Consider the following 24,776-nt stretch of genomic DNA (forward strand, 5'->3'; position numbering starts at 1 on the left):
GAGCTGTGACTCACTCTGCCAGACTTGCTACATACTGTGAAATGTCAGGTCTGCTCATAATACTTGCACAATTGCCACAGACTTGTTTCTCTGATGGGCTTGGGGAGGGAAGAGCAGGAGCCTGGCTAGATTCTCCCTCTCCACCCCAGGAAAAGTAATAAATTATTCCACCTTCATTAAATGCAGGGATTATTTGTAAATCAATTCACATATGCAAGTGGAAAAAGGAAATTAAATTTCTCCCTATCTCTTGGTGACTCAACCCTACTGCTCTTCAGTTTCTCCATACTCTAGCAACAAAAAGCAGCTTCTGATTGGGATGCCCCCTGTTTCAGGCTAAGAGCAACTAAAAATGAAGGGACAAATGTCAGCACCCCGTCAGACAATCAAGGACCATCATCTTCTCCAGCAAACTCGCTGAGCACCAAGGGAAAAAAAAAAAAGGCTGTTTGTCACTGTACCGGGGCCAGTCCAAAAAGAGATCTGTTACTGAACTCATCACAGCTTTCAGCTGTATGTGCAGTGTCCAGCGCAAGCCCAGCCCCAACACACTGTCTATCTTCAGGCATGTCACCACATGCGCACTTTCCAGGTATATGAACCGGCAAGATCATGCAGGAAATTTAGTGAAATAAGGCAGAAATAGACTAACAGGAACATGGTTTATGTTTAAGTATGAACAAATCCTAAACTGGCATTTCAAAGGGACTGGCTAGGCACATACGGATTTTGCTATTTCCTCCAAGCCACAAAAATGATTGGGGAAGGAGTCAAAAAATAAAAGGTGGTGGTCCCAACCCACCTTTAAGTGAAAACTGTGCAACTTCAAGTGCATTTTGCCAATACTGTCAAGCAAAATCCAGATGAACTGTGCAACTGTGGCACACTCCTCCCTAGGAAGAGGTGGTTGTTATTTCAGGAGCTGCAGGGCGCCTGCAAACTCAGCTTGTAAAATCCAAAAATGGGCTGTCACAAATTACAGTAATCCCTTCAGAAGCAAGAAGGTCTTGAAAAGTCAGGACAGGGAGCAACTCTACCTGCACTTTATGAACAACAGTGAGCTTCCTTCTACGGGGAGTGAGTCTGACATGACGCCTGGAAGATGCTAGTTCAAATCCCAGCCAGGGCAGTGAGGGTCTGGTTATTGTTGTTACAGTCTGGTTATTGTTTGTTAGAGTCTCAATCCAGTACCAAGCTGACAAGGATCCAAAAATCAATTATTACATTAATTGGTGGGATTATCAGCAACAAGGCAAAAGCTCTGCACAGATAAGCAGTACAAATCTTCTGTCCAATCCAGGCATGGCCAATGAAGCATGAGAAGTGCACTGCCCCGGCTCCCAACAGCATCTGGCCCGTGCTTACAGAGAGGACTTCATAACCAAAGTGCTGTCAAGACAGCTTCTAATACTAGATTGAGCACTGTCTCGATCAGAGGATGCAAGACATGAGTGGTGGGCTAGGAATCTGGTATCCTGATGGTCTTCCCTCCGAGCCCCATGCTGTCATTTCCAACATACACATATGACTCGCAGCTTTTCTGCAGTCCACAGAAGAAAAAGAAAATCCTCGCTGCTTTCCATGCGTGGCTGCAGCTCAGAGGAAGACACTGACTCCCACAATTAAGAGCATCTGTCAGTAAAGCCGGGAATGTATGACTCCTTCGCGCAGCTCTGAACATACACCTTGGCCAACAGCCTTGGCAATTATTGAGCATTTGGGGAACATATATTACTCCATGTCAGACATCATCATTGCTTGTTTAACTAGCAAGCAGATTTAATAAGGAGCCTGTTAAAAAGACTTCAGGGATACTAAAGTCCTGACCTGTTGAGGAACCAGTTTAGATTGTTGTTGATGTTTAATATACTGGGGAGGCGGGGCGGGAGAAGGGGGGGTTCAGTTAAAAATAAACCCAGAGAAAATATAAAACCAAGCATGAATTAAATAGTTCCCTAAAAACAAAAAGTGACTCATGCAGGTGGCACAGACAGCCGTGGCAAATTAATTAGGGTTACCAATAGAAGAAAAAGAAAGCAGTTTAATTAGGGTTTCCATATTTCCAGGTCCAAAAAAGAAGAGGATACCTGGGTGGGGGCAGAACAGGGAGAATATGATGGGGGGGGGGCAGTGACATGCCAGTGCCCTGCCCATTATGTTGCTCCTCACTGACAAGCCACAGCCCCCACACCAGCCCTGCTGCTGCCCCTCACTCCAGACCCACTGACCCTAGCCCTGCCAGTGCACCTCACCCCCCAAAAAAGCACCTGCCCCCTCTCCCTCCTTGCTGGTACCCCTCACTCCCAACCTGCAGCCCCCTGGCACTGCCAGTGCCCCACACACCCAACCCATAGTCACCCGCCCCTCACTCCTGACCCACACCCCCTGCCCCCCCAGCCCTGCCAGTGCCCCGCGCTCCCAACCCTCTGGGCTCCTTGCTGCCTCGGATCGCCCTCCCCCTGCTCCCACCAGCAAAGCAAAGCAAAGTCGTGAACTCAGCTCCCAATCGCGCATGCACCACATGTGCGGCCATGTTGAAAATGAACCAGAGGAGGAAATCCTGGACTTTTTGCTTGTATTTAAAAAAAACACAGCACAGAGGATCAAATAAGAGGATAGGTCCAGGAAAACTTGGACATATGGCGACCCTAGTTTATAACCATGACCAAACACAAGTGCAAGGCTGCAGACAGCTTCAAAAATGGTCGATCGGGTAAAAATTTGATCCTCATTGCACGAAGGGCTAGATGAAGATGTTTCAAAATACAGTGTTTTCTGTAACTTAGGTCTGTGCTGTCTCCCAGCCCGTCACTGTTTTCAGCCCTCCAGTACTGACTGGGGAAGCCCTAAAACGAGGGGTTCCCCCCACCCTCCAGTGCTGGCTGGGGAACCCCCAGAACCCCTTTCTCTCCCCCATCCTGAAAACTTTGCAGCCTAGCAGGGAGCAGGGGCTGTGCTAGGGGGAACCTGCTGCAGGCTCACAGCCAGCAGCTAGACTCTCCTCCGCACTGGAACCAAAAGTGAACTCCTGTTCACTTTTCCGGGGAGCTCATTGCAACTTAGAACGCCTCCTGCAAAGCGTTCTCCATTACAACAAGGAGCTGCACTTCTGTCTGCACCCAGGCTGCCTATCTTAGACCAGGTTGCACCATTTTTAAACCAGTCTATGCATGTCGAACTTCTGTTCTGTTTCGGGGTTTAAATCGGTTTCCGATCACTTATACTGGTAAAAGTGAAATATCTGTACCCAGCCACAGACTACAGTAAGAGCTGAGCTTGCTCTTTCACCCAAATAGGCTATTAAGGATGCAGACACTTTACAATAGCTCACAGTTGATCAGCTTAGCAGAACCTCCAGCTGCTCTGGGACTGTGGGCAGAAACTGAGTAGCGTCACCTTTTTATTTCTTTGTGGGGATGTCAGAGTGGAAGGGAGAAAGAATTCAGGCTCTAAATTCAGCTCCTCCCTTACAGGATCTAGCAGGGACCGGAAGCAGGGTGTGCTACTCATTGCTGTCTCAGGGCAACTACACACGTGACAGAGCTCTGCTCCAATGCGTGCTAATTAGCACACTCCAGCAGCCTCTGCGTCACATGTATTCAGCATCTCTGTGTTTCAAAATGGTGGCAGGGGTGCTTTAACTAAAGCTCATTGAACAACCTTTAGTTAAAGCACCCCTGCTGCCATTTTGAAGCATGGGATGCTAAATACACATGGCACTGCGAGCACTCTAATTAAAGCACCCCACCCTGGACCACGTGTATAGATGCACTCAAGTAGCAAAACATCAAAACACGGTGACATTTCAGTTAAAGGGGGGTAAAGTCATGGCATCCTGACACACAGGTTTGTCCTGAGTGACCACAAGTTAATATAAGTACCTTTACTGAGGCAATGAGTTCAACATTTGCACCTCAAATCTTCTCTATAATGGACTGAATTGTCCAAATGGGCCTTCCTGTGCTATGCATGGTACCCAAATGAGTTGCTCACACAGTGTGTCTGTCCCTTACTCTTCATTACCTTGAACGTTGCCTTCGTATCTTCCCCAGTTTCCAGTTCTAATTCCTGCCACCGCCATGGATTCGTGTATCAGGCTCTGGGGCTGAGAGACTCTTTAGAAGTATTGCTGCATAGATGGGTCACTGCTGTCCTGTCTTTGGGGACCTCATTCTCAGACTACTGCTCCTAATGCACCATTTGCCAGAGGTGCCAGCTAACCAGGGCTCTTTTATAACCCCAAGGAGTCTTTAATGTGATTGAAAGAGGGATGAGGCACAAAATCCTGGGCCACCAGAAAAAAAATGAAATCTCTTTCCCTGTTACAAGACTGCCGGAAGCAAGCTCTGCAGAACACAGAAGAACTCTCCAGCCCTGTCACACATGGCTGTTTCAGTAGCGGCCAGCCCAGTGAGGACCTTTGGCTGACAATGGCAAAGTCTTTCTTACCTTTGGCCAACCCCTGCATGCAGCTGGAGAGCACTGACCTGGGCTTGGGTTGTTTTCCTGCTCACCCCACCCACCCGTCCATCCAAGGAAGCCAGCCATTTTTTTCATAATAATTTCATCCCCCTGGAGCCCTGTCTGCAGTACTTCATTCAAGTTTCCCCGCCCTTCCTAAGCAACCCCATGCTCCTCCTGGCTTTTCATAATCCAAGGAGGAAACATGTGGATTCCACAGAGACCCCATATTCAGATACCAGGGTACTATATTTTTTAGGAGACCAAATCTTCATGCCTTAGCAGCAAGACCTCAGGATTGAATAGACATAGACCCAGCCTTGTGTGTGCAGTCCCAGGGTGAGTTAGTAAGGGAGATGTATTCACTGCCTATTCTATGTATCCATGCCTGGCCACATTCTCCCTGAATGACAATACAGCACCAGGGGTGCAGGTTGTAGCCATGTTGGTCTAAAGACATAGGCGGACAAGGCATACAGCACCATTCACCAGATCCTGGTCTTCCCACGTTGGCAATGAAGTGCCCTGTGCCACGGCCTCCCCATTTGTTCGTTATGGTGGAGGAGAGCAGCTAGATTCAATTCCTTCCTGTTAACAAAGGGGCTGGTACTCTTTGGGTGAAGAGCTTACATAAGTGCAAAGGTATTATAAGCGCATTGCTGAGATGCAAGCAAACCTGACAGACTGCAATGCAAATAAGAGGGAGATCTGACACCGACCTGTCCCAGCAAAGGAGTCTTTGCTTTGTCAACAATCAACTGCACCTTGTCAGCTGCTCAGCCTTTTCTCCCAGGTGTCACCATACAACCCCACTTGTCCTCAGCTAATATTTTACTCATGCATTAGGGAGAGTAGAGACACAGGTCTCAGGCTGCAGTTTAATGGTCTACACCCCCTATTAATTCAACTCATTTAAAGGTTTTAGTTTTCTAGCCTCTTTTTTCTTTCTAACCAGGAGCATCAGATAACCACCCCACTCTGAATTGCTGGGCGCCCATTAGTAAATTTCATGCAATATTTACCGTGTAGAATTATCGGGATTAGGTCAAGATGTAAAGACATGATGGCAATAAGTCCAGACTTGCTTTTTATTCCTCCTCCAACTGGTGAAGTCTAAGCTGAGAAATTCCTGCTACCCCTCCCCTAGTGTAAATTCAGCTGTCCTTTGTCTCATTTCTGGAGCACGTCTCATTGCAGACCTGGATTCTTCTCTAGTTTCTCACTCACCGGAAGAGAAATGTGGTCAAGTTCAGCTTCCAAGCACCTCTTTAAAGGTCCTCTCAGAATACACTTAATAAATACACTTAACAAAAAGGCCATTTGTCCTTTTAACAGCTTTCTTCTCCAATTTCCAGGTTTTATTTTCACTTCTTTTTCTTTAATTTGCATGAGAGTTAAGCCATGTGAACTGAGAGCTGGTGAAAAAAGTTCCCCTGTTGGTAGTCTTGGGTCAGCACAGTAAAGCCTGAAGATTACACCAATACATGGATGGCACAGAGAGCATTAATACCGCCTAAACACACACGCAGCCATTTTGCCTCTCTGCTGAGGACCCCTATAGCCCCTCTGTGCCTAGCCACTTCAGCAAATGTACCAGTTAAATGCCAGCTCTGGTGGCTATTTTATGAAATGAGGCAAGAAAGTGAACCAAAACCCACCACCTGCTCATTGGACCAGTGGTCTCCAAATTTTTTGATTGCGCACCCCTATCAGTAATGTTGAGCACGCACCCCCAATATATGTATATTTATAGAAATAGAAATAAAAATAGAAGTTCTAGTATTTTCTTCCCGCACCCCAATGGATCATGTTGCGCACCCCACTTTGGAGACCACTGCACTAGACTATCAGATTCAAAGACCTGTCCCTTGCTATTCACTCTGCTGCTGTGCCTGCCTGCATCAGCACATATGCTGATTTCCCCCTTGTTTCTTTAATTTTTCTCTTTCTTCTAATGTTTTCAGATCCAGGAGTTCTTCAAAAACACAAATCAAAGCATCTCTCATTTCTATCAGCAGAGGTGAGATTGTTCACTGGGCCATTCATTTCATAGGGAAAGAATCCTTCCTTCCTATATGTGTTACTTGTAAACAGCCCAAAAACCTAATCTTCCAGAACTTTGTTCTGTCCTGCATTTTTTCCCTGAATTTCTTAAGGGTTCCTCTTATCATTGAAGCACGATGAGAAGAGAAAAGATGATCCTGTAATTGGCCCCTAGCCTAGGATCTTGGGCACCAGGCTCCCATTATCCGCTCTGTGCAAGAGAACCTGGGTGACTTTGGTCTAATGACTTAGACTCTTGTGTTACCCCACAGGTAACATGGAAATAATAGTATTTCCTAGTTCCTACGGGGAACCAACAATGGGGAAACGTGACAGAGGGTCGTAATGCAAGTGCTTCAGGGACACTCGGAAGGAGTCCCATTCTGCCTGCAGTATTAACCATAAACAGTGGGAAACACAGGCTGCAGATCGTGATGCCTGGCGGCTCCAAATCAAAAAGGCAACAGCTTTCTTTGAACGTCATCACAGAGCCAGCATCGAGGAGAAGAGGACCAGGAGGAAAGATGCACCCTCATTTAGAAGCAATCAGCCATACATGTGTAACCGCTGCAGCAGGATTTGCATCCGCAGTTGGACTGATTAGTCATCAGCGGGCCTGCAACCACAAGGGCAGTTAGCTTCATAACATCTTTGTCTGTGAAGAACCGCCAAGAGTTCCTACAGGGAGTTGTCTAAGCCCCTCAGCTAGCTAGCAGGATGAAAAGCTCAGCCCCGGCCCCTGTCCGTCTTCAGCATGACCCTGGCTGTGGTCCCAGGGGGATTTGCAGGTGCCGCAGGCAGTGGCAGGGGATGCTGTGCTATCCTGGGGTCGCTCCAAACACATGATTCATCTTCTGGGTTGCGTAAGCCTGCAAGCTACTAGTACGGTTTATTCGAAGCTGGCCTGCGGCACATGGCAAGCCCTCTCCCACACGATAGCTCTGCTTCAGTTCCTGCTGCAGATTGATACAACTGTATTTATGCCATGACCCATAACAGAGGCCTGTTTTCCCTGGCTGGGCTCCATCTCAGCCTCTCCCCTGGTGCCTGCTGCGAGTCCATTTATTTTTCTAAGCAGTTTCTCTCTGCTGATATTTTCAGCACCCTCTCCATGTGCTAGAGGCACTTCATCCTATGCAATACATGGCAAGAACCATGGAAATATTTCCTGTTGCTGCAGAGAGAGGCGTGACTTCCAGAAACAACAAATCATGGCCACGCTTCAAAAGACCTGCCACTCACAGTGGCGGAGAATGTGCCCATGCTGGTGAAGCAGCTGGGGGCAACTATTCATCGCTCCATCTTATCATGCAATTGCCTCCTTTTTCAAGGCACATGTCCCAGCTCCCGTTCAGGTTTGCTCCCGCAAAAGCCAGCTTCGAGAGGTGACACATATGCAGTAAATGGCTCTGCTATTGGAAAATTCATCTGAAATCCAACAGTATCACACACAATCAACGGGAACAATTGCACCAGCTCCATTTATGCCGGGACAGATATGTTATTGGGAAGAGCAGATTTCCACCCCTGCATCATGCAGGGTCCTTGCTGGGTGCAGAATGCTCAGTCTGGTAGACCAGTGGCCTAACCGTCAACAACGCAGAACCCAGTAAAGCACTAGGTTATAATGGGTGTGATCCTTTCAGGCGCCCCACAAACCCGTTAGTACAACAGACTCTGCCGCAAATTCACTGACATTAGACAGAAACTCAGGACAAACCCAAAACATCCCAGCTGAGTCCATCTCAGTTCCTCTCAAGACTGCCAGTGCCTTTCCTTTCATACTTCCCTCCTTACAAAGGGAGTACCCCCAAATCTGTTCACAATGCATGGGGGTGGACGCCCCAATCCAGGTGGATGGAAAGGCTATGCCTCATGGGAAAAGGAAATGGGAAGAGCATTTTTCTGGCCTTTTTCCCCCTGTAGGAGGGGGGAACTTCTTAGGGAGAGCAGAGAGGAGTACTATACGAGATGGGAGTGTGAACAGACAGACAAGACCCATGATCCAGGCTGGATGTAATGAAAAATCCTTGGCGTCTTGAAGGTGAAACCAGTTTCCTTCCTCAGACCTGACTGGTCTGACTTCCTTTCTCTGCATTTAGGTTTGTTTGCTCTCATGAATGTTGGGAGGAGCCAGGGGCTGGGGAACAAGCGTTTTCAGATTGTACCAGGAAACCTAAGCAAAATACATCTCCCCATGAAGCTGCTGGGCGGTGGGGGCAGGCAGATCAGGAAGGGGAACATGAGGGGGCCCCCAGTGGCTCTGAAGACAGTAGATGTCCTCAGGTGTGAACATGTTATTTCAGACATTCTTGTGAGTAAAGCAGAAAGACATTTATTACCTAAAGAGAACTGAATCCTGACGAGTGATGTCTTCATCTAGCTGTCCAAGCAGAGGTTATTTTGCCCAGAGGCAGAGGCTGTTTAATCAGGGCATGCATAAGACACTGGCTTAGGTTTTCAAGGTCCTTGCAGCTCCGGTGAAAAAGGGAGGGGGCAGAAGGTACGGGTGTTTCACAGGAGACAAGCGTCCCATACGAGCCTCCAAGTTTTTCTGCCCCCACCCCTGCAACTCGGGTGAAAGGGCCTCATCCTCCTCCTGTCTGCATGCAAGCTCCTCGGTGCGAGACCTGCAGAAACCTGTTGCACCTCCGAATGAGCTCCTGTCACTTATCTGGCAGTGTTGAACAGGGGGGAGGGTTGCCGTGCTGAAAAGCCCCAGCTCTGGTGGATGAACAGAAGTGTGATCTCAGGAGAGTTTCCACAAAGAAAAAGTGAGCAAGGTGCTTGGTGGGAAGAGCGGTGAGGCTTTGGAAGAGGTCAGTTATGAAGAGGACGAGGACCTAGGCTCCTGGGCTCCACACTGGACTGTGTTTCTTGTGTCACTGTGCGGCTGCAAGCAAATCAAATTTCTCTGTGCCCCCATTTCCTCATCTTTACAGACGAGAGAGCTATAATCACACTGCAACAGCGATCTCAGCTCATGGGAGACTATCGCCCAGGACCGCCCCAAATGGAGAAAGGCTCTGCTGCAGGGATCTCAGTACTTTGAAACCTTACGGCAACAACAGGAGATAGAAAAGCGGGAGCAGGGGAAACAGTGCGTCACGAACCAAATCATGTATCCATTGCCACCCACCCCACACAGAAACACAGGTCCGGGCTGCAGTGAAATCTGGATCCTGGATAAGTCCCATCAGCCATCTTCAGACACAGATAAAACAATCAAGACAATCATCCTCAATGGTGAGGGATTGCTGCAGAAGATAACCCTGCCTCCAGGTAGTCCGAAGCTTCATTTATTAGGGTTGGCAAAGTGCTGTGTGCACCATGAAAAGAGGCACTGGCATATAAACATCACCGTCGACTCCTGCTGCTCCACACAGCTCTTCTCTTAATGTTATGAGACCAGAAACATTTCTGATACAATTACTCCCCTCCACACACACACACACACACACACACACACACGTATTGTATTGCTCCGGCAGGTCTCCACACTAACTTCTAAACTCTGCATCATGCTTGCAGGGCTGATGCTTGTCCCTAGACACTGGACTACATCCTCCCAATATATTCTATATTAGCAACCTTCAAATGGCAACATCTTCCATTCCCTAGACATCTGGGTAGGCGCTGAGCTTATAAGCCAGATGTGAAGGGGTACTGGCCATGGAGCCCAAGACATGCCCTCTGTGGTTGATTTCTGTGCATATTTACCACGTTCTTTTGCTAGCAAGAAGCTTTGGGGAGCAAGAAGCAGCAGGCCAGAGCCTTCCAGGCCCAAGGCAAGTTGCGATAAGAGATGTAGACAGGAGTTACTAGAAGAATGCTCCGTCTGTGAGACCGTTCAGTCAGAGCCCTTCACAACAGGAGAAATGGCATGTTTGACTAATCCCAATTTAGAAACACATTTTTGGGAGCAGCTCAGAAGGCCCTTGAGGCTGTTTACCTTCAGTTATACACCCATTGGATAAAGAGAGAGAGAAACTCAAGCATATTCACTCTACCTCCCTACCCTGAGACATGTCAGCGGTAACCTGCCTTACTGACGTTTGAAGTCACAGGCTCAGCAGCCTAGTGAACAACCATATGGAGCCTCTCTTGGTTCAGGGATGTCCCAAAAGCAGGATGCCAGAGAGGCTATTCTCAGGAAGGAGGTTGAAGAGGATGCTTAGGGAGCAAGTTATTCCCCTTTCCTTCTGCCTGGCTGTCTCCTTGCAGACTCCCAGGAGACTGCGTGATTGTCTTTCTAGCTTTCTTGGCAGCCACTGGCACAAGGAAAGGTGGTTGTGTGATAATGGGGACTACACTGAAGTGATGAAGAGTGGCTCAAACTGGAGATATCCCAAGTTAGTTGAGGGAAATGAAAGTTTCTACAGGCACTCAACACACTGCCCAGCTTTGGGGGACATCAGAAAGGGCCTTCTGCTCTAGGACTTGCATGCCAAATGCAGGACCCTTTATGCTCTGGAAACATGAACCGTTTGTCCCAGGCAGTCATGTTACCACTTCAGCCCGTCTCCTCACTGCAAAACGGTCCATCTCAATGCCTCAGAGCAACTGAGGATTTTTCGCATTTGCACACCAACACACGAGACCCCAGATGGCCTCACAATACAACACTGCAGAACGATTAAAAAAGGCTCATCCTACAACTCCTATTGCTCCTCTTTTTATTCCGGGCATGTCCAGCAGCCAACGAGGACTTCAACACTCTTGGGAGTGGTGTTTAAACTCAAGGAAGGGTAGGTAGCAGCTGGGTCTAGGTTTCCAAACACATAAAGGCTGACGGTTAGGGGTTGCTAATGCCTTTCATCTCCAGGTCATCCGCCCAAATCTGGCCTAAGTCGGTAACAACAAAGGTATTATATGAAATGAATTGCTGGTCTCAAGTCCAATTTCTTGGTCATGCACATCCACTTCACTAAAACTAGTACTTATTCATTGGCCCCTTATATGGCAATTTGAGTGCAGAGGCCAAAACCTGAACGATAAGTGGATCGCCCTCTCATCCCTAGAAGTAAGCCCTCATTTTGGCATGGGTTAACGTGAGGAAAGCTCAGCGCTGTTGTCCCTCCTATTCATTCTTCTGGGTTTCTCATCCTGGAACTGAATTTGCTTTAATAGATAAAGAATCTGAAACTCTGTCTTAACATCATATAATCTAGAGGCAGAGAGTCAACACCCGGTCATGTGTTAAGTCCCTTTTTTGGAGAGAAATGATGAGTGAAGTCTAGGAGATCCAGGATGGATATATTTAGGTTGTCTGGTCTTGGGGACAGGGATCGACTTTATGTTCTGTATTTATGCAACTCCTACTACAGCTCCTAGCACAAGGGTGTTTGGCGTGAGCTCTAAAAGCCATCATAAATGATCATACTAATACATATAAATAATAGATTCCTCACTAGCATAGAGCATACTAATGCCATAATGCTGGTGGCTCTTAAAGGGAACTAACTTCTCCTTTCCCAACTGCTTTGAAAATAAGACTTAGGCAAAACATCACTTAAAATCTTCCCTTAATACAGAATCAACTCCTTTAGCTTCCACACTAAAACACCAGAGCAATTTCACACAAGCAAAAGAGATCAGCACAAGTGTTTGGGGGGTTTTATGAGGATGGGGGAACTGGAGCTGGTGACTGTAGACAGCACCACTCTCCTGGAAAAGACACAAACATGTTATGAACCTACTTTTGTGGGGTCACCAGGACTCTATGGTAACAGATATAAAAGGAAGGTCTGAACTGAAGCTGGCGGGCACAGACCAATCCTTTCTCCCTGTCCCTTAAGCTCCCAGATTATCTAGGGTTGACCGGAAGACTTCCAAAAACGTTCACAAAGTTTTGTTCCTGCTTTGCAGCCTGTGATGCCTCACAGCAATAGCCAGGGTTTCCCTAATTCCCAGTCTGGGCTAAACACAGTCATAGAAGGAATTGCTAGTGGATCGCTGGACTGAATTTAACCAGCTAGTATAGAGGTTGACAACCTATGGCCCACAGGCCAGATCCAGCCCATGGACATGGAGCTTCAGTGGCATTCAGCAGTGGAGGGCTTCAGCTGTGGACACTATCCCTATGGTGTTGTGGGGACAAGCCGCAGCAGCGCCCGAGCCCTAGCACCTACCTATCCACCCCCCATCTGCCTTCAATTCAGGGCCTACAGCCAGACCGGGCTATCTACCCCTGACCTCCTGGAGTCACATACTTAGTGGAGGGGCCTCACTTTAAGGACCTTCATGGTCCATAGGCAAAAGTTTAACATATGCATAAAACCGTATATCTAAAACACAGGAGCTGTCTAAGCTGGAAAATGCTTTGCCCCTTCTTTATAATCCTATTTTTCACAGCTGCACTCATCTCCCAATTAGAAGGCGAGCTGCAAGCGGTCAGGTAGGGGTTCATTTGTTAATACAGCTCATTGCATATTGACTCCAATTTAAAAATAAAAGATTGCTGGTCTGAGCCACTGATTGTAGTGTGCACTGACAATAATTCTGGGGAAATTGGTCATTATGACTGTTGATGACCATTAGAGCACTGACCTCTTTTGACTTTACTGTCAGCTTTAAATATCAAATTGGTGATTAACTACTCCTGATAACACCCTTTCACAGTGAACCCAGGGCTTCTCCTAGAAGGTAGACTCCAAACTGGATCATTATCAGAGCTTGTCATTTGTCAGTGTTTAAAGGCACTGAAACTCAAGGGTGAATATTTAAGGAAGGGCATGCAACAGCCCTGGCTTTGTTGGTGTTTTTACTACTGCTGTACCTTTGCATCAGCTAGTGGTATGTAGTTGGGGGAGAGATGCTCTGCCTGACCTCTTCAGCAAAGCATCAAATCAACAGCAGCTGCTAACAGAGTGAAGCTGTAATGAGCTGAAACACCAGAGTAATTGCATGGCCAGGCAGCTGAATTTGAGTCACTATATCCATGCCAGTGAAGATGTCTTGATAGGTTTACAGGGACCATCTTAAGAGCTCCCCAGGAGTTGTACTTCAGTGCCAGGTCCTGCAAAGAGCAGGTGAGCACTGCTAGTAAGCTGCCCTTGTTCCACATCTGCAAGCACTTTAGGATCTTAGAGAGAGGATCCTTTGTAAAAAGACTATTTTTAGTGACTGGAACTGGGACAGAGTTATACAATGCTTACCCAGCACAATCCTGCCAAGGGAAAAAGAATGACTCTTTGTCGGGAGGACTTACATTGGAGATAGTGGAGGTGCCAGCTCCTGGTGGAGATCAAATGGGAGCAAGAGGCTCACTAGGCAAAAGCAGGAAGATGAACTAACACAGCAATTATAGGAAGAGCTGTAAAGCCCACAGTGGGAGAATCCATCGGCATGATCTGACTGACAGACAGTCAGGAGATCCAGGATCTGTCGTTTGCTCTACCCTAAGCTGCTCCTTGCCCTTGGACAAAGCATCTGCCCTCTACCTGCCTCAGTTTCCCTTCCTCCTCCTCCATAAAAAAGAGATTTTGGGAAGCTTCACTACAGCAAAAGGGTTGTCATTTTCTCTCGGAGTCCAGCAACTTGCATCACTAGAGAGAAGTCCAATAGGCAAGTCTCAAGAAGAGGAAGAAAAAAAGTGAAACAATTTTAAATCAAGAGGTTCAGAATGCATGAATAAATCAAGCTAAAGAAAACAAGCAACATTTCACTGTTACAGTCGGATGATTAAAAGTGAAGGAAGTACATAGGACAGATGCATTCAGTGCCACCCCACTCACTGAACTCCATCATGCAGCTCATTTAAAGCAGCGGCTCTCAACCCATGGGTCACAACCCAAAAGTGGGTTGCAAGAATATGAAAGGGTCATGAACAAGTTTTAAAAGTGGATCAAACTTTTAAAAATGGATTTTCCTTTGAGAGAGAAAAATATGGGAAACCACAGCTTTTCCCTTCCAGGCTGCCAGAGCTCCAGCCTGCAAGGGATTGCTTGGGCTCCCCCGTACCTCCCCACACACACCTCTTGCCCCACACACTGGGGGGCTCCAGCCTGGGGGCCAGGGGCAGTGGGTCAGGAATGAGAGTCACTGTGTTAGGACTGGCCATTAATGTTTACAGACAGGTCCTGGTACAAAGAGGGTTAAGACCTAGCGGATTTAGAGATCCCACAATAGCAACCTCCTACTTCTCAACCTACTATTGATACAGAGACTACTCCACTGTACCGCTCCAAGCATAAAGGCTTTGCAATCTTGACTAGACCCCTGATCTATCACAGTAGAGAAGTATTGCATCTTTTCCCTTGTGTAATCTTTCCCAACCAGAAGCATTTCAGGTGAGTCAGAAGAGGTAGGTGCCTTATTTGCTGTTCTGAGAAACAAGAAGAGATTAGAAGAGTCTGTCTTTCACAGCATTTGGCTATAAAACAGTCACAAGAGTCAGATCTATAACACCTCTCCACACAATACACTCATTTGCTTTATGTTCAAGCACTGTTAGCTTGTTTCAGAGAGGCCGCAGCCATCAGCAAGAGGACCCAAGCTTGCCGGTCCCCTAGGGACATGCAACATTGCAGCCTCTTTGCAAGATACTGCCAAGCCACTTTCCCTTCCTCTGCTTTCAGAAACTTTCCTCCTTCCTCAAAGGCTGCTGCCTCTTCGCATTAACACTCCAGTTCCCTTCACTGAGATGCCTCTCACCCTACCAGTCACAATCCTCCCAATTTAGCTGTACTACAGAAAAAAAAGGCTTTGCTGTAATTTACCATCCCTACCCTCAACATCTGCTTCCTGCTAAATGCCCCACATTTATAGTAACCCCTCCTCTCTTTAGCACTGCTCAGCTGGAAACATCCTCCACTCAGAGGACCCAATCAGATTTTTGCCTCAATTAAGCTAAACTGGCATCAGGCTCAGTAGGCTTCCCAGGGTTGACCACAACACTCACTTAAGACATAAGCATCCTGCCCTTCCCTCCAAACAGGGAAGATGTAAAATAAATAAAAGCCTGCTCCAACAGCACAGCTGCCCAGAGCATGAGCGTGCAGAGCTGCTGGAAACTGCAGGGGTTGAGGCCATGGCTGTAAATCCCCATTGTGTTTTAGTCTGAGAGCTGTAATAATAATAATTGTGTTGCAGTGGCAAAGCATTAGTCTTCACAGCATTCCTGTGAGCTAGGTAATTAGGTGTCATTATCCCCATTTTAAAGATGGGAAAATGAGTGCGTTCCCAGGTGAATGGCCTGGTTTTCACAAAACACTCAGCACCTCACAGTCTGAGCTGCATTTTCAAGAAGACGCAACTCCTATTTAGGCACCAGAACAAAGAACTTGAGTCTCACAGGAATCCAGGCCAGGAAAAGTGCATGTGCTGATATTTTTGGTGACCAATTCTTCCTCTCACCTGCCTGTTTGCCTCATGCACATGTTACCTCTTGTGCTGTAAACTCTGCAAGGGCCCTTGCTCCACATTGATGACTCTCACGCCTGGTTTGCAAGTCTCAATGCAATGGGGGGGATTAAAACCTATGTCCCTGGGCTTGCACTTTCCCTTCAAAAACCTCACTTCTAAGCAATTTAAAAGGTAAGTTCCTAGCTCTCATGGTTGCGGGGAAAAACATGTCAGGTTTCCTTGACCAGAAGGCAAACAAAATTAAGCCAATGTTAAAAAATAAAAGCATCAGGAAGGCTTGAGGTAGGTGCTACTGTTCTGGGTTTGCACGCAATCCAGCCCTGTACAACGGGGCTAGATCAGACTGGCTTTACATCCATAACCTGTGGTCCTAGACCTGCCCCAGAGCTTTGCACAACTTTCCTGGGCAGTTGGTTGCAATCTCCTTTACAGCAGGTTTTCAAGAGGAAGATAAATAAGCCCCGGTCAGGACTGATTAGAAAACAGTATTCCTGAATTCACCTAGGGCAGGGGGTGGCACCCTAAGGCCCCTGGGTCAGATCCAAGCCATAGAGCTGGGAGGGCTTCAGGGGTGTTTCTGTGGCAGGGGCTTTTGTCCGGCCAGTGGATGGGTGATGAGGACAAGCCCCACGGTAGCACTGCAGGGAAGAATGACTGTGGATCCGGCAACTCGAGCCGGGTTGGAAGTGGCCTATGCACGAAGCTAAGCTCCCCTAAAGCAGACCCTACTGCAACAGCACCATGGGTCCCTCTTGTAGGGGTTTGGGGCAGATGACCCTTGAGGTCCCTCCCACCCTTATGACTTTGTGATTCTCCCACATGTTTCAGTGGCACCACTTTTGTCTTCAGCCATGTCATCTCAGGGAAAAGAGAGCACAACTGCTAGAAAGAGCCAGCTGGAAACAAAATGGGCAGGACCACAAACCAGCAGCTTGGACAGGGACCTTCAGATGCCTGTAGCGTCATCAGTGCTCCAGGACTTTTACATTTTTTTCTTTTTAATATGGACACACTCTGCCCTGGGCTGCCTGGCTATTCCCTCCCTCTCAGTCTCGTCAGCTCAGCATCACCCCAACTGACCCTTCTCCCCTCCCTGCTGTCTCTTCTCTCCATCTTGCTAATGCTTCCCCCAAAAAGAAACCAAACTGAAAACCAGTGACCCTAATGTGCTGCTTCCTCACCGTCCCACCCGTCATCTTGCTTGTAGGGTCTGTCCTTCAACACTTTGTCTGTCTTGTTCGTTTATAGTGTAAGCTCTTTGGGGCTCGGACCGTCCCTGTGTCAGTACACCATTTGCCATGGCCAAATCCATGCCAGCTTTGAAACGGGGTAAGATCCATTATGTAAATAGCAGCCTTTCTGCCTAGGATCTCAGTTGGCAGCTACTCCCTGGAGCCATCACCATGAGCATGTATCTGGCACATTTTATGGACACCCCTGACACCTGCCCCTTCTGGCAGCAGAGGGAGACCTGGGGGCACACCTACCATGAGTGCACCGGGTTGCAGCCCCTTCGCTTCCATCTTGGGATCCTCTGGCTGAGGTTCTGGCTGCTCCTTTTTGTTTCTGCAACTCCATCTGTGGCCACACCAGGTCTCTGGACCTCCTCATCAAGCTCTTCCTGGCCTTTGCCAAACTGACCGTCTACCTGACCAGGAAGGAGGCTTTGGCCAGGAACCCCTGGTGACTGTGGGCCCACCTTCCTGGCCCTGATCCATTCACGTCTCTAGGGAGAGTTTCACTGGGCAGTGTCCGCTGGCTCCTTGGACTCATTCGAGGGACAGTAGGCGCTGGTCAGTGCACTCTGCTTCATGTCCCCCCCCCCGGATCGCTCATTATTGAACATTGACCTGCACTCCTGTCCCTGTTTTCACCCTAATTGCCCCAAGTAGTGAACATTTAATAACCCCTTCTAAGAACAGAGGAATCTAACAGCTTCTTTGTGGGCCCAGCCCCACAGTTACCCCTGGGTAACAAATAAGCCTATCTAAGCTGGTTTGAATGCAGTGTACCAGCTACCCAAGACTGAACTGGGGCTAATTCTCTGTACAAGAAAGACACTGAATCCAGATTTAGAAACCAGGGAAACCCAGCCCCCTAGACGTATGGTCAGGCCACATCAACTCCAGCTGGCAAGTTTTGCTTTCCTGGGGAAGCAGATTTCAAGCTCACCTTGAATTTCAAAGTGACACTTGACCAAAATGCTCTATTTGCAAGTCAAAATAGTTGCAAACCCACGACATCCAGAGACTGATCATCTGACTGAATGGACCAGAGATTTGTCTCCCTGTGGCAATTCCTCTGCCCTTATCTCTATTTGCAATGCCGTTCGGTTTACAAACCAAGGAGCTGCCAATATGCCACAGCTGGAAAACTGCAAGGTTTGGGGCTTTATGATTCCCGTGACTCACAAGGGATGCTCATGCTTAAAAACCTCATTGCATTTCTTTTCCCAGTGACATTTTATCAACCGCGGCACCCAGGTGATTTAGACAAACAGAGCTGTGATCTCGTGCTCAACAGCAGATGGCAATCTGCTGATGGGAAGAAAAAAAGTCATTAAAATCATGAAGCAGGTTAGCAAGGAGATAACATTCTATCTACCATGCAAGAAACGCTTTCCTCTCCCTTCGCTAACTCTGATTAACATGGTCCGCCACTGCTTGGGGATTAAGTGGCAATTATCTTACCGGCCACAAACTTATTAATCCAAGGAAAAGAAGAGATGGGCCCATTCCAACTGTCCATTTCAGGCTTGGGTTCCACACACTGTAAAAAATGGATTTTCACTGATTTCCCTGGGATTTGGGTGTAATATTACAGTTATAACCCCCAGTGTACTTAATAAACCTGGCCATGAACCAACTGGTAATGGTGGTTTGCTAGATGAATTTCAGTCCCTTTCCCCAGGAACAGACATCTGTTTCACAAAGAGACACCCTCACAATCAGTAATGCGTTCATGCCATCCTCACCATCTCAGCAAAGGGGCCAAAGACTGGGTGGCAGAGCATAATAGGGCAGCTGGGCATTTGGAGCAGTGACAATACACTGGGGCAGAAGTGTCTTCTGGGTGGCTGTCATTTTTCCACCATCTCCCCCCCAGTATGCACCCAGGACTGCTGCCCTAGTTACCCTATTAGTGGGAAGGACAACTCAAGCACCCTTGAGGATGATTGATCCAATCAGCATTAAAATGCGTTGGCAATATAGGGAAACAGAAGAAAAAAACACTCCCAAGGCTGACGGTGATGATCAAATTTCAGCAAAAATTGCAGTCCCATGGTCCATGTGGTACAGAGGCACTGGCAGAGTCGAGCCATGCACCCTTCAGGAGAAAGGAGGTCCAAAAACCAGTTTTCAAAGAATTAAAAATGGCTATTTATATTCCAGATCTCCTTCCTGGAGATCAATTTCTTTGTTGAACATCTTGGAGCTGTCTTCAGACGTCACCAGAACCTTTGATTTAGTTTTAGCTCTCTCTGTGGGGAAAATATATATGTATGTGCCTATATCTATGAAACCAGAGGAGGTGAGTGGAAATCTGAGAGCTGATCTAGCTACTCCAGGCCTGGCAGAAGGACTATACTCTTGAAAATGGCTGGCAAGCTTTCCTTAGCCCTCAGAATCATAAACAGCAGGGGATTTTTCAGCCGGCGCGGCAACACATTTGCATCACTGTAGGGACATGCAGTGGCAGTCAGGGTTGGTATTCTAACTTTCTAACCCTAGGCTGTGTTGCATCCCAACCAAAATCAAAACTACCAGGAACTGCCTCATTTCCAAGGGACTTTTCAGCCATTTTTGTTGACCTAGAAGGTCTGGATAGTTCAGATACACTGCATCCAAGGGGAACGCCCTAGCTATTGGGATCCTCCGTATTCTTGAAGACAACAGCGCTCATGCATTTTGAAAGGTCTAATTGTTGTTCTGATGCTGAAGTAAAAAGCAGATTGAAATCTGGACTTTTTATTAAGCAGAATTCTTATTTTCTGGCCGTCCCTACTCCTGGGGGGGGAGGTTTATGGCTTCATAAAATTGCAAAGGAAAAAACATCCACTGGGACTGGCCTCCTATTCTTCTTCCCAATGAACAAAATCTGTCCATCAGCAGCCCAACTAATGCTGCCTGTGATCTTAAGCCCCAGTACGTTGAAAAAAGGAGGCTGTCTCTTTTCAGCAACCGTTGCTAGGAAAAGATTGCAGAGAGAATCTAAGTGTCATAAGGGATGAGATCTGAGATGCAACAATGTGGGTTTTGCTTTGAGCTGAAAGGACTCGCTCCAGCCTGTGGCTTGTCAGACTTCCAGTTGCCTCCTTGACTGTTTTGTTTCTGGCTGGTGGTAAGTGCCAATATAGTTCTTCCCCAGAAAGTCATGTTTTTCATTTAGAGATTGAGTCCTGAATTAAGAGAAACATGAAAAAGGTAGCTCTTTCCATCGACCTCCAGCAGTTGCTCTGGTGTTCTGACCTCTCTTTCCAATAGGGCCTTCGTTACCCGCATATCTAAGTGCCAAAAAGGCGCTGAGCCTTGAGAAGAACTTTATCTGGAAAAGGGATAGTACTTTCCTCTGTATTGATAGTGTTTTCTTTCCTGAAGCACCCTGCACAATGAAGCCCTGATTTTAAGAGTCCTGGGCCCTATGAGCTCTAGTAGAAATCCCAATAACAAGAATAAATCATTGTGTGATCTAGTATCCTGAATACTGGGCCTGGAAAACAGGATCTCCAGAGTTCTGCTACTGCCATGAACACTTAACCTCTCTATGACTGTGCAAGTCATTTGGCCTTACTGCCTCCGTTTTCTCATCTATAAAATAGGGATAATCATGGGGGGAGTGATGGCAATCCAGATTATCAAACCACGGGCCTTGTGAAGTGATGGAGGGGATTTTGAATGATGATCGGCAGCCATTTCCCTTTGGCATGGGGCTGCTGAGCTGACTAGAATTGAATAGGCTAATGTGATAGCCTGCATCTAGTGGCCTAGCATGAGAAACGCTTTGAAATGTGACTTCTTGTAGCAAAGGCAGATGCATGCTTTTCTGCACAAACATCTGTGCAATAGAAGCTACAGCGAATTTCAGCTAGCCGTGGCCCAAAACAATGACAACTCCTGCACCGCTTTTCCTTCCGTAACGCATATTATTTAATTCTGCCCTGAATAGAATAGCAACGGTATTTGTCAAATGAATCATTTCAAGTCCTGTCAAATGCAGCCACTGCTGGGTGAAACGTGTCCAGAGGTACAAACTCAAAAGTGAAGCTGAGCGAGCGCATCGCCAAAGTCCTCCCAAGGAAAGAAAAAAACAACCTGTCACCACTAAGGAATCATTCATCATCACCTCAAAGCCAAAAAGGGCCCTTTTATGGCCTGCATGATTCAGGCTCATTTTGTCCTGCTAACAAGAAGGTTCTGTGCTGAAGACGGTAGCATTTGATTCTTTAGCCGCTAGTTTTAATAGCTGCAGCAAAAACAATCAACTTGATGTCACTGAAGGCTTTTGAGATGTAGACTAAGGAGCTCTGGAGGGCAAAACACATTAAACAACCTGGAAGGCCCTCCCTCCTCCTCCTCTTCCCTCCCCGCACTTGCCTTGTTCCTTCTGTCTCTCTCCTTTTTAAGTCCCTTTTGTGGACCTTGCCCATTCTCTCCAGCACTGAAAAGTCCAGGCAAGTGAATCTCCTCCTCCTTTTTGAACATTGTGTTTGCAAGGGATAGCAAGGCATTCACTGAGTTGGGGTCCCTGCCATGCTGCTTTGTTGGCTGGCCCTACATTGTGCTCCCATGGCAGTGCAGGTGCACAGGGGTTTTGTCTGAGGGTTATGCGCACACTAATTAGCCAGAGGGAGGGGAACGGGAAGAGGGGGGCTGCGGCTGCAGCATTCAATAGGGACGTGCACTGAGGTTCAGCAGGAACCTGAATCAGCCTGATTAGCTCAGTACAAGCTTGATTCAGCTCCCATTCAAGACAATGGAAAAAGCTTCCATTGATGAATGGTGCAAGCTCAAGCCTGATTTGGGCAAAAGAGGCACCCTCGCTACATGCATGTGCACCTCATGGACACTTTTGCCTGGGGGGAGACTGTCCTGGGATTCAAATAAAATGTGATCCAGTCTTCTCTCCTCTCAACAGCTAGGAACAGAGATTAGGTATTCCCTTCCTGAAGCCAAAGAATAAGCAGGCACAAGATGTATAAAATACCTGAATATATAAAATGCTGCACAAAGCCTTGGCATTCAGGTACAACATATGCTAGGGCAGATCTGCACACAAACTTGCATTAAAATCAGTTGAAATTCACACTTCCTGTTATTTCAGTGCAAGTCTGAGCATGGACGGACTTATTTTGGAAAAAAAAAGTCTGATTTTGATTTGACTTAAATCAATGCAGAGCGGCGGGGAGGCTCACACTAAACTGGAATAAAATAAGGTTAAGCCAAAACAACCATGTCCCTATGCAGAAAGAAACTGGAGAAAGTGTGTCAAAAACAGTTACCAGTAGGTACTTCACTGCCACTTTGTGTATACACCAACTGTCTTGTATTTGACTACAGTACTGTTCAGGGCAGCATTTGCCTACATCTATAGTTAAACCAGATTCAGTGCCAATTCTACCACACCTATTGGTGTTGTTTATTAGGGCTGTGCAAAATTTCGCCGGCCATTTCATTCCGACACTGTTTCGACCAATTTCAAGGTCAAAACAGCAAAATCAGAATGAAACAAAGGCCGTCGAAATAGCCTCAAAACAAAATCAAGCTAGTTGAAACATTTCAAAAGTCAAAACATTTCAACCATAGGCTGGGGATGGGAAGTCGGTCCAGCTGGGCTGACATCCCATCCCCAGCACAAGTTCCAGCAGGGAACTGGAAGTCAGCCCAGCTGGGTTGACTCCCCATCCCCCACACTAGGTCCCCATCCCCGGCACTAGATCGCACCAGGGGCAGTGAGGCAGCCCATGTTGGCTGCCTTCCACCCCCCCCATGATCTAGTGCCAGGGATGGGAAAGCAGCCTAGCTGGGCTGCCTCCCACCCCCGGTGCAATCTAGTGCTGGGGATGGGAAGTCAGCCCACCTGGGCTGACTTCCCATTCCCAGCAAAAGGCTGAAACAGCATCAAAACAACCTTTCTGTTTCAACAGAATGGAGCGAAGAAGCTGATTCAACTCGAAATTAAATTCGGATCGGAACGCTGTTCCGTGGAACTGTCGAAACTCGAGGTGAAATGTAACAGTGCTGTTTTGCACAGCCCTAGTGCCTACTGTCACCAAAAGGTCATTTTTTTCTGAAACAGACACAGCAGAAGTACCTGTAGAGTGGGGAAGGGAAGTAACAGGAGGGAGGGATTATTGTTTGGATGTTTATCTGAATCTTACTCAAACTTGGGCCTTTGGATGCAGCATTTCCAAGACTCAGCCAGTGCCTTGGATTTGGTCCTTCCATTTTGGACACCAGCCAAATCATGGCAACTCTGATCTAGTAACATTTTATATACATTTTGCAGTGGTAAAAATGACTGCACAGATTGCAAGGCAACTGATGTGGGGAAGTATAAAGGGTTAAAAAATATTACCCAAAATTCTGGTGTACTTTGGGTTGAGCTTCGGATTAGGGTGAAACTGCTTTTTTTTTTTTTTTTTTACATGACCTGAACCAGATGGTGCTTCCCTCATTAAATTAGGGACAATTTTTCAGAGATTTTCTGTGGGAGTTTTTGACAAAAGGTTTGAGGCAAAGTAAGACATTCCTGGCAACATTTTTAACTGTCTGTCCCAGCAATGCTTAACGCTGTACTTAATTCAGTTTAATAGGCTGCGATTATATTAAATAAATACCAGCTGAACTGATTATTTAATGCATAGTTATAGCTCTTTAACAACTATGCAATTGACTGTTATATCTTAATAAAGGCATGTTTCCCAACAATCGCCTGATGTTTTATTTAACATTCAATATTTTTTTGCACTTCTAAAGCACTGCCAGGAGTTTCACAACTGTCATGCTGGTCTCTTCAACATCCAGACGGAGGACATGCAGCAAAGTTCACCTTCCTTGCAATTTGTCCTGGCCTAGCTCCAAGCAAGGTAATTACACTCCACCTGTTGCAATGACATTCCCCTGCAATTTCAGGTGGGTACAGAAGTCTTCTTCCCATCCTTTCCTAACCTGTAATAGAAGCGTGTATTGCTAAACAGCTGCTGTGTTCCACCCCCGAATAAACCTGATTACAAGATGTTAGAGGTCATTCCAGTCGCAAATGTTTGTAAAGAGTGTAGAGATCTAAAAAAGCTCTAGTAATGTACAGCCCCGTCCTTTAAATACAAATAACTTCCCATTCACTGATGTCCAGGAATCTTCTTGATGCTTCCTTTTTAAATCCAAGATGAAGATTCTTACTTTCCTCTTTGTTTTCAGGTGCTTGAGCTCTTCCAAACGTAGCTAACAGACAGCTTTATTGCAGCACTGTCAGATACCTTAAAATGATCAGGAACCATAAAAATAAGGGCTTGTTCCTAGAAACTGCATCTATTTGCAATTCTTTGTGAATTGAGTAACAAACTGTTATTAAAAGCACTTTTGTTGAGATCTGACAAGTGCATAATAGATACAGTGTCTGCCGTACAGTTGTTTAACCTCAACAATCACTTAGCATTTCAAAGGGCAGTGTCAAAATAAAAATGATATATATCAATATTTAATTACATACCAGTGCTATTAATAACACGCTGATAACCAACAAAAGAGGCAATATTTAAATTCAGACGAACATCTGCAGATATTGGGAGTACATCCCTTTACATGCACTAACAAGCGAATTTAAAAGCTCAGTTGAGCAATTCAGCATTCAGACAAATAGCAGATTAGCCAATTACCTGATTTGTGTGATTTTTTTTTTTTTTTTTT

General features: G+C 46.7%; 1 long non-coding RNA gene across 1 annotated transcript; it reads right to left on the bottom strand.

The window, feature by feature from the left end:
* Positions 1 to 11,168: 11,168 nt before the first annotated feature.
* Positions 11,169 to 17,462, bottom strand: LOC109288487. Its single transcript, XR_002095161.1, has 2 exons — positions 17,358 to 17,462; positions 11,169 to 11,349 (listed from the first exon to the last, which is right to left on the bottom strand). It is a non-coding gene; the product is annotated as an uncharacterized LOC109288487 (long non-coding RNA).
* Positions 17,463 to 24,776: the final 7,314 nt, after the last annotated feature.

Source organism: Gavialis gangeticus, unplaced genomic scaffold (assembly GCF_001723915.1).
Source record: "Gavialis gangeticus isolate Ggan-Ray unplaced genomic scaffold, GavGan_comp1, whole genome shotgun sequence".
NCBI classification, from domain to species: domain Eukaryota; kingdom Metazoa; phylum Chordata; order Crocodylia; family Gavialidae; genus Gavialis; species Gavialis gangeticus.